This window comes from Miscanthus floridulus, chromosome 19 (genome assembly GCF_019320115.1).
Source record: "Miscanthus floridulus cultivar M001 chromosome 19, ASM1932011v1, whole genome shotgun sequence".
NCBI lineage: Eukaryota > Viridiplantae > Streptophyta > Magnoliopsida > Poales > Poaceae > Miscanthus > Miscanthus floridulus.
This window is the reverse complement of record NC_089598.1, coordinates 71,394,321-71,413,609: the sequence shown is the minus strand read 5'-3', so window position 1 is coordinate 71,413,609 and position 19,289 is coordinate 71,394,321.

Genomic DNA, 19,289 nt, shown 5'->3' with positions numbered 1-19,289 from the left:
TCTAATGCTCTACCCTGACTTTGGAACATGTCTTCAACACTTTGGGTTAAATTGGAAATGATATCCTCTTTGTTTTTGGGAGGGACCTGAATTGGATTTGGGTCTAGAAGGCCTCCCACAACTTCATTGGGGGGAATGAAGGGATGTCGCTCCTGTCAGGTGTACGCGCTACGAGTAGCACGTTGAGCCCCGAATTCTCATTCTCAAGATTCAAGGCTATTTGTTTCACACTGCTGCCCACTTCTACTAAGGCTAAGGTTAATAGGAGCAAGAGACTTGGTGGCAACAACCAGAATGATATATTATTTAATCATGGAAATGCCATGTCAGGTGAACCTATTAGAATCAAAACAAACCAATTCCCAAATCCACCTATCATCACCGGCATAACCATAAAAAAGATCATTAAAAAAGTGTGAGCTGTTATTAAAACATTATAAAGTTGATGATTCCCACCAAGAATTTGATTGCCGGGTTGGGCTAATTCCATAGGAATCAGTACGGAGAAGCATGTGCCCATCATTCCTGCAATGGCACCAAAGATGAAATATAGAGTACCGTTATCCTTGTGGTTAGTGGAGAAGAGCCATCGGACCAAGTTTGTCATTTTTTTGTTTTGATTTCAAACCTTATCAGAGAGGGGCCATTAAGGCTGGATGTTGGCTGAAAGAAATCTCCTTTAGGGGCTTCAACCCAGGCTTTGACCATGTCTCCTGAACAATTTCAATACATATGGCGCAAGACGATTCCACATATATAACTAAAAGGGGTTGCTAATATCTCCCTTGCCACCGAAAGTTCATTCAGCTAAAACTGAGTTAATGGAGTCAAGCAAGAAAGGAGCTTGTTAGGAATGGCCATTGATTCCCTTGCTAGGCTTGTAACCAAGCTAGTGGAGGGGCGGCTGTGAAAGGGTGATTCCCCCTTTTCCATTGAAGTAGGGAAGGGGGTGAGCACAAATACCATCAATATCAACCGGAGGAGATTGTATGCAAGAAGCTCTTTCCAACGATTTTTTTCGAAAGGAGTACCAACATGAACCTGGGTCGCTTAAGAGGTACTTTGTGTTATACCTTAGACCTTACTAGATCCAATTGCTATGCAAAGCTACTTATAAATAAGTGTTTCCTTTTTCCTTTTGTTGTACCTAAATGCTTCACTCTCAATCTTCCTCCATTACTAAAATTTCAACATTAAGCACCAAGAAAATGAAGAGACACTACATATATAAGGAGGTATTGAATAAAGCAAGCCTTTCCTCTTTCGAACCTCACCATTAACATTAAGTCTATGCCATCTTAAGGTGCTACTACTGAATGGAAGGATCTTATCAATGTCCATGAATGCGAAATCTTAGATTGAACTGATGAATTGGCAAAATTCGGTGCTATCATATTATCCGCTAAGTTCACGGGCTGGAGATAAGCGGACTCAAACCACTAACATCTGTGCCGTCCCAGGGCTTTCCAGCTAGGAAAATGGAAGGAACTATTTGATTTCATTTCAGATCAGTTAGCGCTTATGCCTTTCTTGGTTGAATGGATCGGGCGCAGTGCTGATTTGGATAATGCTAGAACTGCTACTTGGTAGACTATGAAACAGAAGCTTTGAAAGGGTTCCCTATGCCAAATGGATTTGAACTTCTGGTTCCAACGGATGAATAATCATTAAGTCCTCCTCTTTCTGGACAAGACATACAAAGAGACCCGCTAACTGTCTTTTTATTTAATCTTTTAAAGATAGATATTATGATTAGTCCTTTTCTTTACTATCAACCATCCTTCTGTTTTTTAGTTTGCTTTCAACTGAACATGATGAACATGTTCTAACTAAAAATGAGGTGAGGCTTGATTAGGTGGCTTTGCAAGAACTAGGGAGGAACACAAGTTATGTACTTTGGGCTAAACATATTAATTTAGAAGATCAACTTTTCCAATTGGACATAAACAAAAGCAACCAATAATATATAGATATATATATATAAACTTCCATAATATTTTCTCTATTGTGAAGTAATTTCATCGATAACCACTAAACAATTAAGTAGCGATGTATGCAAAGCTAGACAACGAACATTTCATAATACACTCATTCTGCATATCTTTAGGATAAAAGAAAAACAATGAATAAAAAAAATTTCCTAAAAAAAGATCTAGAAATATATTTTGTATGGTTCTTATTTCGTTGAAAACGTTTCCATGAGACTTTCTTTCATTGAAGAAGTCCATGACTTGTTCTAGGTGATATGAGGTTGAACAGGCTTTAGAAAAAATGCAAAGAAGGGTACATAAGGGTGGAATAAAAAACCAAAAAATGACCCCTTCTTTCTTCCTGAGCATTACCGATAAATATTCTTTCTTTATACGTTAGGTTGGGTTTCAGATGTATATCATTTATTATATGAAACCAAAAAGAAGAAATGACAAGAAAGTTGTATATAGATGGAGGATAAAATTACGATGTGGAAAACAAGACAGGGTTTTTTTTACAATGACACTATACAACAATTTGGAAAAGGGATGTAGCGCAGCTTGGTAGCGCGTTTGTTTTTGGTACAAAATGTCACGGGTTCAAATCCTATCATCCCTACCTATTACTTCTCCTATGGGCTCCTGTGGGCAGTAATGAGGGATCAATTGAGATCGATTCATCGGGCCATTGCCTCCACTACCGCTGAAGTCAATTGGATCATGAATCTTCTTCAAGAGTTGAAAATTCAAATCTCACCCACTCTAGTCATCTATTGTGACAATGTAAGTGCCACTTATGTTTGTGCTAACCCTATGTTCCATTCTCGTATGAAGCGCATTGCCATTGACTTCCATTTCATTCGAGATCAAGTTGCTACAGGTAAATTGCGTATTTCTCATGTTCATACTTCTTACCAACTTGCTGATTCACTTACTAAGCCCATGCCTCGCTAGCACTTTAAAACTCATTGGAACAAGTCCTCAATGGCCAATCCAAATTATGTTTATACGGATGGAATTCGGTCTATCCTTTATTGAATATCATTGGGCCTGCCTCCTATCTATCAACTCATTACTCTCCTTTGTTCTCTGGTAAGCTCTCGCATTGCCTTAAAACAAGCATTCTTTTGTATTCAAAGAAGGTTTGCTTGCATGTTCTAGCACTGGAAGAGACAAATATTGCTTGCCGGATGCTATCCACATGTTAAAGCACAAAAGGTACCTAAAAGTTTATAGTTCTAAGCTGAAGAAATTGCCTGAGTCAACTTATCTTCTCTACAACCTCCAAACAAACGATTTAGGAAATGGAAATTGGAACCTTTTGGAGTTACCTAGTAGCATCCATGAAAGATAGACAGTGCAATGGCTGGCTATTCATGGATTAGTTGTACCCATGGTTTTTTTCTTGGGACCAATGGAGCTGGTAATCACTGATATGCCCATATTGGTGATGTTATTATTGCTGTAATCAAAGAAGCAGTGCCCAAAATGCCTCTAGAAAGATCAGACAGAAGTAAGACGAGCTGTAATTGTATGTACATGTAAAGAACTCAAACATGACAACGGTATGATAATACAATATGATGAAGATTGTCATTGATCAAGAAGGAAATGAAATCCAAAAGGAACTCGAGGTGCGATCGCTCGGGAATTGAGACTTATGAATTTCACTAAAAGAGTCTCATGAGCTCCTGAGGTATTATAAATACTAGTAGTAGAGACTATGATATAGTAGGGTGCTAGAATATAGATCAATTAGTAGATTATGTCTGATGCATATACATGAAAAATAAAATAATTATATAATAATATTAATAAGAATTCTAATCTTAATAAAAGGAAGGGTTCGAATAGCATCTACTAATATTATATTACCGAAAAATTTGAGGATATCTTGAAGCGGGCAAGAATAAAGGATTCACGATATGGAATTCCATTAAGAATATTTTGAGTAATTACTATAATTTAAACTTACAACCATAAGGCCTCACTCTACCCCTGTTGTCAAGACGTAGGGAGTATTCTGACCTGTTTCACTGAGATCGGCTTTTTTCTCTCTCAACCTTTACCCGCTATGCTTCCTAACTGCTCTTACCCCACCACCATCCCCCGCTATGGTTGTTCTTAACTGCTCTTATCCCTTCTTATTCTTCTTCCTATGAACTACCTTATTCATTTTATCTGGATTCTTATCTTCCTTAACAGCTTGAGTCTTGTTTGTCTCATGAGATTCTATCTTCTTATTATCATCTTCGATCTTCTTATCATCATTAGATTTATGATCTTTTACACGATCTAAATATTGTATTATATATTCAAAGTGGGGAGATTTCCCCTTCTGCTTACCTATTAAGGTTTTTCTCACTTTATAGGCTGTATGATTGATATTATAAAGATGATCATCTCCTATATGAACTGGTTTAGTCCCTATCCACACTTTCTCCTCATTGAATACTAATTTACGCTTATTACTTCCTATCTCAAATGTGTATTTTTTATTAGCTTTTTTCTCAATAAATCATTTTTTTGAATTTATTGTAAAGGTGTTTGGACATAACAGATTGACCTTGAATAAGCCATTGAAATGCTATCAAAAGATAGCTCTGTTGATAAGTTATTTGATTTCTAGATGTCTAGAACTTACCACACTCGTTTTCCCTTTGTATCACCCGTAGAGCAGACTTCTTTTGTCTAAAGCTGAAACCTCTTTCTTTAGTGAGAAAAAACTTTTTGAGTGTGGTAAGTTGTACTATTATCTTCATTGTCTAAGTCCTCAATAGGCTGATTTGTATTCAAGAGCTCAGTTAGAGCCTCTCAATTGATAGAGGAATGTTCATATGAAGCGCTACGCATATCTTATTTTACCAAAATAGGGTGGCAGTTTTGGGGCGCGCATTAAATTACGTCGGCTGTCAAGGCATTTTCTGCTTTTTCACTAAATAGTCCTCCCTTGCTATTATTTCCACTCTATATAGCAGTTTGTCTGTACTATCCCTACGTAGGCTTCTATCTATGATAGCTGTCCTTGCTTTAGTTGGCAAGCAGGTGGGAAAGCTAACTGGTGAACTTGCTAGGATTTTCGAGTATTTATCTAAAGGAAGGAACAAATGAGGATAAGAGAAAATTGCTTCGAATTTGTTTTGTCCAAGTGAGATATATGGCATACTATTGTTCCATTTTTATATGAAAGGCCTTTTTTTATTTCTCTATTCCACTCCATTTAGATCTAAGAAAGAACCTAATACAATGAAATTCCACTAGTATACAAAAAGAGAAATAGATACAAATACAAGGTCTCAAACCTTGTTATAGAATTTTTGCTTCAAAGAAAAGAAATATGTGTTATTTTTATTTCAAGTAATTTACTGTCTGCTTCGAATGCACTCAATTCATTGATTTGTATTGCTTTCACTACTCCTACTGATGACTTTGTGACTTTCCTCCTTCTAGGTGCTTAAATTCTATGTTATCGGTATGGAAGAGGGCCACCTTACATGAAGCCACCCACCTTACTGGAATGGTAGTAGGGTTGTCAAACCATCGTAGTGAGCGGGGTGTGTTGACAGCTTTCACATGGGTAGGACTACGCGTTAAAGTAGATGGCGAAGAAGACAGGGCTTATTAGGATCGCGTAGCTTCATAATAATTCTGCAAAGCTTCCGCATAATTTCCTTCGGATTGAGCCAACATCCGTTACGGTCATTCATTCTATTCAAACAATTTCCGTTCCAAAACCGTACATGAGGTTTCATCTCATACGGCTTCTCCCTTCTATACTCTCATACAACTTCTCCCTTCTATACATAGTACTAAGCAAAAAATCTATAGAATAAAAGTAGAATTAGTCCCATCTCATTATGGACCAAAGGGGGCTGGTATTTTTCTAAGAAATCTCTAGCCAAACATCCCCCAAGAGGTTTTTCTTAACACCAATGAATTATATTAATGCTAGAGGAAAATTATAGCTCCAAGAATTTCTTGGTTCTCAACGCCACCATATTTTAGTAGATAAGAAAGACCTACTGAATGATAAGAAAGACCTACTGAATATTGCTTGGATGAGTTAAAGCAAGCCTACTGAATATTGCTTGGATAGCTACACCGAGTTTCTCAAGATAAATACAAATACTTCTTCAGATAAATACAAATACTTCTTCTAATCCTTCGTCTTTATGAGCTGGCTTATTGGCTCCTTCCTCCCTTCCATCTTCAAGTCTTACTTTCCTTGCTTTTTTGTGTTCAATCTCGCCTAAGAGCAGTGCATTGATACCATTCATCTTGAAAAGCCTATATAAGACCTGACCGAAGAGAATCCTTTGATATCCCTCTTGCCTTCTCAGTCCTCCTTAGAATCTCATCCCATAGGTCTTAGGGTGTCCTCACCATATTCCTTCCTTATTATAACTTATACCATTATGAGTTCGGGTTATTGCTTGAGCTTGAACCCTATCTTCCATGATCCATAGATCTATCTGGTTCTGTGTCCTCAACTGCTATCATTCTTGTCCACTATTCTAGTTCTCCTTTGCTCTGCGGGGCTAGTCCTTGTTCAAATCCAAGCTATCAATCATTTCTAGAATGTAGCTATGCGTCGTTCCTTGTCCTAGTCGAGGGATAATCCAAAGAATCCATATCATAGCTAGTTCTGGGTTTCCCTATCCTTACTAGTTCTAGTCATCCTAACCTTCCTCAAACCTCTCACCCAAATAAGATATATTCTAGAACAACTGCTTGAGAAATAGCTACTACTAGGAACTATTGTCGATGATTCAGATGAGCTAGCTCACTTCCTAAAACCTTACCTGCTTCCTTACCCAATACTGATTAGATACTTTTCATTGGGTACACCTTGCTTTGAGTTCGATCCTCCTATTATACCAGTGCTTTTCATGGCTATCCGTGATTTATCTAAACCCAGACTAGGTATAAGAGATCCTTACACTCTCTCATCATATTCTAGAGTAAGGTTTGACTTTCTTTCCCTTTGCAAAGTATAGTCTAGATCATACTCATGAAACTCATATAAGAACAAGGTATTGAAATTCATCTTTATAGATCAGAGGAAGAGTAGGTTATTTAGCCCGAGACTCGAGATGATCGATCTTGAAATGAGAAGAGAAGGACCCACCCAATAAATAAACTATTCCAATGACTTTGTTCGCTTCCTTGAGGCAATGGCTATACTCGGCACATAGACCTAGCTTATGAGCAGGATTTCTTAGCCAAATGCGTATGGTTGCTACCTGTCGGGTTCATAAACCTGGGGGAACCTCATGGACCGAATTCCCTACAAAGGTTCAGCCTAGCAGACAACATTGCAAACAAAGGTGCAACTCATGGGCCAGCCCAAGTGCCTGAACAATAGGCCAGAAGGACAATCTAATCACCGATCGAAAGGCCTAGCCAAGGAGGAATGACGCCCGCTTCTGATTCTGGCCTGCCTCTCTGACCGGAGCACTCGCTTCAGTCTCCAGCCCACCTCCGGACAGCCTCTCTGACCGAAAGGCTTGGGCAAACACCACTTTCGACTCTGGCCCACATCTCCGACCGGGGTGCACCAAACTCTTGCTCACTGCTCTTCTCCAACTAGCGCGATCAGAGCCGACTAGAACCCACCGACTGGGAACGCCCGCTCGGTAAGGACTAGGAAAAGGATGGAGAAAGTAAGACAGAGCACACAAGTCAAACCACAATACTAGGGACCATACCCTGTACACCTGTAGAAATAGTACTCTACAACCTCCCTAGCATAATAGTGACCCAAATAGTGTTGTAGGCGCCGACATTTTCCTCTACAGTATTGTGGGCGCCATTAACTCCCATACGGTGAGGCTCCCCACATCTCCCTAGGCATCGACAGTGTTGTGGGCACTAGCTTTTACCATCCAGACGAACATGGTAAAAACCCTTTGCATACCTCTAGGTCTCAGCAGTGTGGCAGGCACCGACGTCTGCCATACCCAAAGAAGACAACACAAACCTCCCTCATGTTACTCTCTATTCACTATCTCCCGCTGATTATCTAGAGGGACCGTATTGACCGCACCACAAACAATGTATGATCAGTTCCCCTATGGCCTCGCGTCCCCCGTGGACATGTACGCTCGGGGGCACCGAAGCATGCTGGCACCATCCCCCCTCACATCCGAATTTGTGGGAATGGTGAGCTATGCTCCTACCACTTTCCACGAACTCCCGGATGACGAGGGTGAGAGCGATGGCTCCAGCATCGGCGATGTGGCACCTCACCACCGTCTGTCCTAGGAGTGTGCTATGGTGGATGCTCTAGGATAGCCATCAGTGGTTGTGGAGTCTATGTAGACTCACACCCCTCCAGACCCACATGCAGGGGCCCTCGTGTCTACGCAAGCACACGCCAAGGAATTATGACAACGGTGGCAGAACTAGCCACTGTCTGTACCGACGCCCTCGGTACAGCACGTTGCGCCCCATGCACATGACCTGGCGGTCGGTGCCCGAGGTCGCACCCGCTAGGTCCAACACGACATCATGAACGAGGGGAACAATCTCCCATAATTCGCTCGGGCAAGCTAGAACATTGCTGCTACGGCAATGCTTCTACGCAGTGTTTCTGAGCCCATCGACCCTAGGAGCGGGCGGTGTACTAGAACCTCTAGGTGCTGGTAGAAGCCACTGCCGTTTAATAGGTGGAAAGCTTTGCATCATGACTACGACACATGCCCTCTATCCCCACCGGAGGAGTGGAGATGCGCCAGACGGATCACTCCGTCCACTCACCGCTACAGCCGCCAAGTGCAGCTCAAGAGGCAACGGCCGCACCATGGTTTGACCTAGCGCCTGATCTACACTGACTGCTAGTACACGGATGGCCTGGTCCACACCAAGATGCTCATAGCATCGTCAGCAACTAGCATCAGGCCTAGCATGGTGATGATGACCACCAGGTGGCGATGAGGGTAGGTGATGTAGGTCCTAGCCAAACCATCGAGGGGAGTGGAGAAATGCGCCCTAGGCATGGTCGCTGGCCAGACGATCAGAGTCCCAGCCCTAAGGGCCTAGGACCATGGGTCTTTGACCGGCATATCCAGAGAGCGCCGTTCCCACAACACTTCCGACCGCCCACCAACATCACCAAGTACACTAGGGAGACAAACCTCAGTATTTGGCTCGAAGATTTCATGCTCGCTTGCCGAGCCGAAGGGGTGGATGATGACTATTTCATCATCCAGTATCTCCCCATCTGCGTGGGGAACATGTTCGGGCATGGCTCAAATTCCTCCCACATGACAGCATCCGCGACTAGGTGGACCTCAAGAGGGTCTTCATTGGATATTTCCAGGGGACATATGTCCGCCCTAGAAACTCCTAGGACCTCAAGAGCTGCCAGCAGGAGCCCAGTGAATCCCTACGAGATTACATCTGTAGGTTCTCCCAATGATGCAACTCCCTCCCTAATGTTGTCAACATAGATGTCATCAGTGCATTCCTCTCTAGGATGACCTGCGAGTCCCTGATCCACAAGCTAGGCTGCCTAAAACCCCATACCACCCGCGACCTGCTCGACATTGCCACTAACCATGCCTCAGGCGAGGAGGTGATTAGAGCGGTCTTCAATGGAGGTCAGGACAAAGGCAAGGCCAAGCGCATGGACCAAGACGAGGGCCCCTCCACGTAGAGGGGCAAGAAGAACAAAAAGGATCAGCGCCAATCAAACAACACCGCATTGGTCGCCGTGGCTGATCGCATGGGCAAGTAGCCTCAGTAGGGGCTGCCTGACCACTTCAACAAGCTCATGGATAGCCCATCCACCAACCACGCCTACCCCATCAAACACCTCTATAAGGACTATGAGCTCCTCAAATGTTTCCTCCGATAGGCTGGCAGGCCGAAAGAGGGGGACGATAAAGAGGTGGTAGCCAAGAAAGGAGGCGCGATGAGCAAGGATGGAGATGGTTTCCCCAACCCTGATGAATGCATCATGATCTTCAGTGGATTCAATGCCATCTGGACCAAACGCTAGCACAAGGTGCGCTATAGGGAGGCATGCGCCACCGAGACGGCCATCCCCTCCTTAGCTGGTTGGAATCTCTGATCACCTTCGATCAGAGGGACCATCCCTCCCATGTTGCAAGACTGGGACATTACCCGCTCGTTGTTGATCCCATCGTCTACAAGAAGTGCCTCACCAAGGTGCTGATGGACGGAGGCAGCGGCCTCAACATCCTCTATGTCGACACCCTCGACGCCATGCGCATCCCTTGGTCGGAACTTCACCTTGCGGGTTCTCCCTTCCATAGGGTGATCCTAGGAGCACAGGCATACCCACTCGAGCAGATCAATCTGCCCGTCATGTTTGGCAACCGAGCCAACTTCTGCTCGGAGGTCCATACCTTCGAAGTGGTGGACTTCCCGGGGTCCTACCACACCATCCTAGGGTGGCCATGCTACACCAAATTGATGGCGATCCCTAGCTACAACTACCTCAAGCTAAAGATGTTGGGACCAAACGGCGCCATCACCGTGAGCAGCGCCTTCTCACACGCCTTCATGTGCGACTGTGAGCATTTCGAGCTTGCCACCACAGTCATCAACTCGTCCGAGCTCCCATGGCTCGGGGAGTCATCGACCCTAGTAGTCCTAGACTATAGCAAACCAACCTCCTCGACAACCTTCTACCCGCTCAAGGAAACCAAGGTGGTGGGAATCGACCCCACCGACCCAACCAAGTCGGTGCGGATCGAGATATAGCACTTGGCCAAATAGGAATGCGAGCTAGTCGACTTCCTACATGCCAATTGTGATGTCTTTGCATGGCAACCTTCTAAAATGCTAGGCATAGTGTGGGAGGTCATCGAGCACGCACTGTGCCTCATCCTAGGCTCGAAGCCTGCCAAGCAGCGCCTGTGTCGCTTTGACGATGAGAGGCGTAGGGCCATAGGTGAAGAGATCACCAAACTCCTAGCAGCCGGATTCATCAGAGGTATTCCACTCTGACTAGCTTGCCAATCCCATTCCTGTTAAAAAGAAGACCAGGAAGTGGAGAATGTGCGTTGATTATACTGGCCTCAATAAAGCGTGTCCAAAGGATCACTTCCCTTTGATGCGCATAGACCAGATAGTCAACTCCACCTTGGGTTGCGAGATCCTCTCCTTTTTGGATTCCTACTCAGGCTATCTCTAGATCATGATGAAGGAATCAGATTAGCTCGCAACCTCATTCATTACCCCATATGGTTTGTACTGCTACGTAACCATGCCTTTCGGCCTTAAGAACGCTGGCACCACCTACCAAAGGTGCATGCAGTAATGCTTCACCGACCAAATTGACCCACTTGATCAGCCTGATCAGGCCAAGCGGCCGAAACCAACAATCATCGTCTATGTTGATGACATAGTGGTCAAAATGGCTCAAGCTTGCATCCTGATCGCAAATTTGGCCACAACATTTGCGAACCTCTACAGGTTCAACATTAAGCTGAATCCTAAAAAATGTGTTTTTGGGGTTCCAAAGGGGAAGCTATTAGGATACATTATATTCGAGCACGACATCGAGGCCAACCCCAAAAAGATCATGGCCATCTCTAGCATGGGTCCCATACGCAACGTTAAGGGAGTGCAAAGGCTGACTGGCTATCTGGCCTCTCTGAGTCGGTTCATCTCTAGGCTCGATGAATGAGGGATGCCACTCTACAAGCTCCTCAAAAAGATGGATGCCTTCATCTAGACTGAGGAAGCTCAGCAGGCTCTGGAGAGCCTCAAAGCATCCCAGACGTCGGCCCTAATCCTCATTGCTCCCGAACGAGGAGAACCCCTCCTCCTCTACGTTGTGGCCAGCAACCATGTGGTAAGCGCTGCCCTAGTTGTCGAGAGAGAGGAACTAGGACACCACCTTATGGTCCAGCGGCTCATATACTTCATCGGAGAAGTACTCACCGACCCCAAGGTCTGGTACCCCTAGGTGCAGAAACTCCTATACACCGTTCTAATGGCGACTCAGAAGCTCCTGCACTACTTCACCAATCATGAAGTCACGGTCGTCACTTCATACCTGCTCGGAGACATCATCTGCAACCACGACGCCGCGAGATGAATCTCCAAGTGGGCGACATTAGGTACATCCCCCGTACTGCCATTAAATCATAGGCTCTTGCGGATTTTGTGGCCGAATGGACAGAGGTGCAGCTACCGACCCTGGACGTCACCCACAAGTACTGCACAATGTACTTCAATGGGTCTGTAATGGCGCCTAGCTCAGGGGCTAGAGTACTTCTAATCTCCCCAAATGGGAGTAGGCTCTGCTACACCATCTGCCTCCACTTTTCAGCCTCAAACAATGCCATAGAGTATGAGGCCCTCATCAACGAAGTACGCATCGCCATCGAGCTTGGCGCTACGTGACTCTATGTTCACGGCGACTCGGAGCTAGTCGTTGATCAGGTCATGAAGGAGTCTTCTTGCAAAAGCCCCCTCATGGTAGCATACTGCTAAGAGGTGCACAAGCTCGAGGACAAATTCTAGGGGATCGAGCTACATCATGTCCCCCGAAAGGACAACGATGTTGCTGATTTTCTTGCAAAATTGGCCGCCAGGAGAGATGCATCCCCGAGTGGGGTCTTCATCAATGACATCCATGAGCCGTCTACCTGCATCCTAGAAGGTCCAGTCTAGACACACCCTAATGCCCAGCTAGCGTTCGGGGGCTTCGACCCTGACGCCAAGCCAGCACTCAGGGGCTCTGATCCCAGTACCTCTATAACGATGTCACCCACTGACATCACCATATTGGCACTCGATCAAATCGACTGGCGAGCCCCGCTACTCGCCTACCTCCTCAAGGAGGTTCTTCCACCTGAAAGGACTGAAGCCTGATGGATCGCTCGACATGCCAAGACCTTCATCGCGCTCGGTGATGAACTCTACAAACAGAGTCCATCAGGGGTACTCATGAAGTGCATCCCTACCAACCAGGGGAAGCAGCTCCTCCTTGAGGTCCATGCTAGAATTTGTGGACATCAGGCGGCCCCAAGGTCACCGGTCGGAAAAGCCTTTCAGTAAGGTTTTTATTGGCCCACCGCGCTATGAGATGCAGAGGAGGTCATCCGCAAGTGTGAAGGATGCTAGTTCTACGCTTGGCAAACCCATTTGCTGGTGCAAGAGCTCCAAACCATCCCTATCACCTGGCCATTCATGGTCTAGGGCCTCAACATGGTGGGACCCCTCAAAAAGGGCCCAGGCGGTTTCACTCACCTACTCGTAGCAGTCGACAAATTCACCAAGTGGAAAGAGGCCAAGCCCATCACCAACATCTGCTTGGAAGAGGTGGTCAAATTCTTCCTCGACATCATCTATCGGTTCGGTGTTCCTAACTGCATCATCACTGATCATGGGACTAACTTCACTAGGAAAAAGTTCCTAGACTTCAATGATTGATACGGCATCAAAATCGACTAGGCCTCGGTCAGACACCCACATACTAACAGTCAGGTCGAGTGTGCCAATGGCATGGTCCTCTAAGGACTCAAGTCATGCATCTTCGACCAACTCAACAAGTATGTTGGTTGATGGGTTGCATAGGTCCCAGTGATCCTCTAGAGCCTAAGAATGACCCGAACCAATCCACAGGGTTCACACCCTTCTTCCTAGCCTACGGAGCTGAAGCAGTACTAACCTCCGACCTCGACCACGGCGCCCTAAGAGTGAAGGCTTTCGACCATGATCGAGCTAAGGAGGCTCAACAAGACATAGTTGATCTGCTCGAAGAGGTCCATGAGATGACCGTCATCCACTCCGCTCGCTACTAGCAAACTCTCTATAGGTACCATAAAAGGAAGATCTAGGGGAGGATACTTGAAGTCAGCGATCTCATACTCTAGAGGACCCAATCAACGAAGGAAAAACACAAACTCTCTCCACCATGGGAAGGACCCTACATGGTGACCGAAGTGATCTGACCGGGCACCTATCGACTAGAGGACAACAATGGCAACGTTCTTACCAACACTTGGAATATTGAACAGCTATGTCGCTTTTCCCCTAAATTTGGTCTTACCGCTTTTTAGTCAAACACTTGCTCCTGTAAAGCACCCCAACCCAAACACTTTTGGCCCGGGTCACTCGTGGGCTCCATAAGGGTACAATACTAAATATTACCTCTCCTTTTAGTATCACATGGTAAAAAACCTTGTCCCCGAACGGAAGCACATTCCATTCTAGTGATTTCCCTATGTAACTTTGTTCTTACTCCTAACTGAACGCACCACCCCATGACCTACGGTTACTAGCAGCCAAGCCCCGCGGTCCATGGCCAGGTTCTTAAGAGCTGTAGCCAATGGAACTAACGGGCAGGTGCAAAAAAAGAAAGGACAAAAACAAAGGTTTTGCTAGGATAAAAACAGGGAATGAATAGTAATTCTATCACAAAAATAGAACTGATGTATTTATTGATAGAAAAAACTATTCACATGGGGACTCACCCATGAACTCAACTATTACATTTTCCAACTACTTCTAATCCAAATACTACTGCGACCGCTCAACGACATCACCTGACGCCAAAGGAGAGGCCATGACACACGCCACCGGACATAACCACCGCCACAGGGGTCCTACCCGGTTCCACTCCATCGACTTTGGCGAGCACAATGGGTACCTCAAGGGCCCCACTCGGTTTCACTCCCTTGACTTTGGTGAGCGTAATTGGTACCTCAAGGGACCCGCCTAGTTCCGCTCCCTCAACTTTGGTGAGCGCAACAGGTACCTCAAGGGCATCACACCCATGGATGCTCAGCTGAAGAGCATGGAGCTCCTAACCTTCTCATGCAGTTGAGGTAGCTCCTAGGTAGAGACGCACCCACCGAGATATGATCACCATGGCTAGAAGAGATCTCATCAAACTTTATTAACTGGCCAACCTGAGTGACTGTAGGCATGGAACCCTCCACCAGCACGATCTTGGGCAACTTCCCCTCTGACAAGGCTCGCCTGATGAAGATCCACTAGAGAAAATCCACACATGGCTCCATCCCAAAAAGGCCTCGTAGATAGATCCAGCACGCCACCTCCTTCAGCGAAAGCTACCCCTTCTTAGGCAATGACAGCCAGCACTACCCCGGGCAGCCTCTAGTTTGACATCACACTCTAGATTCACGAAAGGATCTATAAGTCCTCCCCCTTGCTTACCCTCTCTCTCACTTAGGAACCACTATGGCATGCAGACACTCTTGGTGAGGAAGAAGGAGGAGAGATAATAGTAGGAGAGCAAGCAAAGGACTACGACGAGAAGCCCTCTCCCCCCCCCTATTTAAAGAAGGAAATGTGACAGCTAAAGAGGGGCAAAAGATCAGAGCAAAAAACTCTCTCCCTTCCCCCATTCAATGTGGATGGGAAACGATGGGATGCATCCTAACCGCTAGGACACACGCTGACCAATGGAACGATGCCTAGTCAGATGGAATGGCGCCTGGTAAGATGAGACGTGGCCTAGGTATGGCCCACCACTATCACACGTTGGGCGCAAAAACTAAAGCATCATCCCGCGTAGGCGGCTCTCTGCCTACCTAGACGGGACTTGGAAAAACCCAAGCAACGGGATCTCCGCCAGGAGAGACCATCGGGCTTCCTAAGTCGATCGAACAGCTAAGAAAAAACACACCAAGAGACATGTAAGGAGCAAAGGGATGCCCCATGTAGGCCATGCCGACTCCATCACGAACGATGAGCATGGGTGCCGGTCGGACATTTCTGACTGGAGCTCTTCAAACCTCGTCACTCGAGTCATCTAGGGAACACTACCGACCCTCGCTATTTCTTTATAATCATTTCATACATCCATACATGCATTCATTCCATACGCCCGTGCCCCTAGATGATTTGGGCCCTGAATAGACTAGGGGCTCGAGAACTAAGCATCGCACGTGCAGCGAAATGCATCACAACGCTCTATGTTGCATCATGAAGCGGCAGTTGGCTCATTCGACACGAGCAACAATAGAGCCAGGGGAGAAAAACATAGATGTGCCCTGTGCAGCCCTCGCCCAGTCTGGCAGACAAGGTCATCTCAACCTTCTTGTTTGATCCTAAGCCTCTGCCAAGTGCACAGAATCTCCATCGAGGGGAGGCTGTTAGGCCACCTGGGTCGGTCTCCAAAACGACCTAGGCATATGCCGGGTTGCAGGTAAAGGAGCAGTGGAATGTCACAAGAGGGCTATGCTGACCCCATCATGAATGATGGACCCGGATTCCACTCAATCATACCCGTTAGCGAGCTCACCGAGCGCGTCACTCGAGCCCAAGCGATCGGGACAAGGGACAAAACTTAGCCCCTCCAGTTGTGAGAAACCGAGGACGAGGTAATGCACACAACTCAAATCGACCCCTACTAAGGACCAATGGGGCTCGGGGGTGTAACACCTTGGGTGTTAGCCTTGCATAACTTGACTTGCATAACATGAGCATGATCATCAAGCATTCATAAACAAGCATTTACAATTGAAACATTGAATTGAAACATATGCAACGTTGCTTGTTATTGCATGTTTCTTTGTACTTATGCAACTGATTATGAATGTAAACATGTACTTGGTAGATGTGAGTCACCAAAAATATTTGGCAATGCTTAGGTTCACAAATGGAAAATGGATCATGAAATGTCATTTTTTTTCATGGTCAAGTCTTTAAGGCATATTTCATGTGATTACTTTCAATAGCTCTATGAGTGACTACTACATGAAATGCTTGGATGGCCTTGCAAATTGCTTAAGCATGCTTAGGATATCAGAAGTTCCGCTTATCATCCACAAACTTCAGGACAGACAGAGCGAGTGAACCAAATCCTAGAAGATTTACTTAGAGCTTGTGTTCTATCTTCAAAAGGGTCATGGGAGAAATGGTTACCTTTAGCTGAATTCTCCTATAACAATAGTTATCAAGCGAGTATCAAAATGGCTCCATTTGAAGCCTTGTATGGCAGAAAGTGCAGAACTCCATTGAATTGGATTGAGCCCGGTGAAAGGAGATACTTTGGTATTGATTTTGTCAATGAAGCCAAAGAACAAGTACATATCATCCAACAGCACATGAAGGCAGCTCAATCAAGACAGAAGAGTTATGCCGATAGAAGAAGAAGACCACTAACTTTTGAAGTGGGTGACTATGTATACTTGAGAGTATCACCCATGAAAGGTGTGAAAAGATTTGGGATGAAAAAGAAGCTTTCACCAAGATATGTAGGGCCATACAAAATTTTGGAACGAAAAGGAAATGTTGCATATAAGCTACAACTACCACCAGAGATGAGTGCAATCTTTGATGTGTTCCATGTTTCTCAGCTAAAGAAATGTCTTCGAGTACCGGAAGAAGCGATTGCACCCACCAACGTGTAGCTTCAATCGGATTTGACCTATGAAGAAAAGCCAATTAGAGTATTAGAAGAAATGGAGAGAGTAACAAGGAGTAAGATTATTAAGTTTTATAAGGTGGTGTGGAACAATCATAGTGAACAAGATGCTACGTGGGAAAGAGAAGATTATCTGCGAGAAGTTTATCCCGCCTTTTTCCAAGAATGGTAGGTCTTGCAAATCTCGGGACGAGATTTTTATAAGGGGGAGGGGCTGTAACACCTCGGGTGTTAGCCTTGCATAACTTGACTTGCATAACATGAGCATGATCATCAAGCATTCATAAACAAGCATTTACAATTGAAACATTGAATTGAAACATATGCAACGTTGCTTGTTATTGCATGTTTCTTTGTACTTATGCAACTAATTATGAATGTAAACATGTACTTGGTAGATGTGAGTCACCAAAAATATTTGGCAATGCTTAGGTTCACAAATGGAAAATGGATCATGAAATGTCATTTTTTTTTCATGGTCAAGTCTTTAAGGCATATTTCATGTGATTACTTTCAATAGCTCTATGAGTGACTACTACATGAAATGCTTGGATGGCCTTGCAAATTGCTTAAGCATGCTTAGGATATCATTAGGAACAACTTTGGTATTTAGTGCTAGGGCTAGTTTGGTCATTAAGCCATGCTTTGATGTGTTTCCTCTTTTAAAAGTGACATGTTTGACCAATTTGGAACTAGGTATTAGGGACCTTGCATGGAGGAGTTCACTAAAGCAAAGTTGTAGTGTTTGACATAAGGAACAACTTTTATTTTTGGGTCATGGACTGATTTAGCTCCTAACATGTTTGAAATTGGATCACAAAAATTAGTAAAACACTCATTTCAACACTTAACGAATTTTTTCTAAGTCTAGGTTCACTAACAGCCTGACAAGCCGACTTTGATCATGATTTTACTCAGTTTGCATTGAGAATTGGAACACAATCATTGAACAACATTTGTAGCTGGTACATGAGTCTACAAAATTTGTTTAGGATGTTTACACGAAGGAGCCACGGATTAGCAGATATGTCGACTTGAAAACGCGCTGTCAAGCATCACCGTTCGCGACTGACGAACTGAATCGACTGATTCAGTGGCCGACCGCCGTCAGGCCATGGCCGCCGCGTGGAGGAGAAACGGCCGCGCATCGCCTCTGCTCTGCCCAGCCAGGCCACGCTGTGCCTGAGAGCGCCTTCTTCACGCCAGCGCTCGCCCGCACTCAGCCGCGCTCCCATTTTGCTTCTGGCTTCCTTTCTTCCTCGATGCAGCAGCCGCCGAGTGCCCGTAGCTCCACCGTCTCCCTAGCACCCCATTGCTTCTCCCCGTGGCCGCTGACAGCACTTGGTAAGCCGCCGCAGCGCATGCAAACTCGCCGGAGTTCCGCCGTGAGCCCGTCGTCGTGGCCACGTCGCCCCAGTCCTCCTCCCGCTCCGTTAGCTAGCGCGCTAGGTCCCCCAGCATTCATAGATGCTTGTCCACACCTTAGGTCGAGCCGCCGTGGCCTCCTCCGACGTGTCGCCGTTGTTCCGCCCCGCCATGCCGCCATTGTAGCCACCGTAGTCGCTAGCTCCGACGAGAAGGCCACCCACGTAGCTCAATCAATGCGCCAGGTCACCTAGGTCATGCCGTGATGATGTCACCGCCGGCGAGTTCGCCGTCGGCGAGCTCTGGCCGCACCAGCGCTGTGCAGCGCCGCTGCCCTATTTCGTGTCACTGACGCGTGGGGTCCCCTGACCAGCGGGTCCCACCGGTCAGCGACTCAGTGTTTGAAGGCTAACTCATTTGATTCCAATTTTTGATTTGTTTTGTGAATTTTGTATCTTTAGTTTGGTAGCTCCAAAAATTGTGAAATAAATATGATTGTATTGCTTAGGAAGTGTAGTATTTAAGAAAAATATGTTCTTGGTTTCAACAGTAGAAATTTCTGGAGAATTAAATAGGGA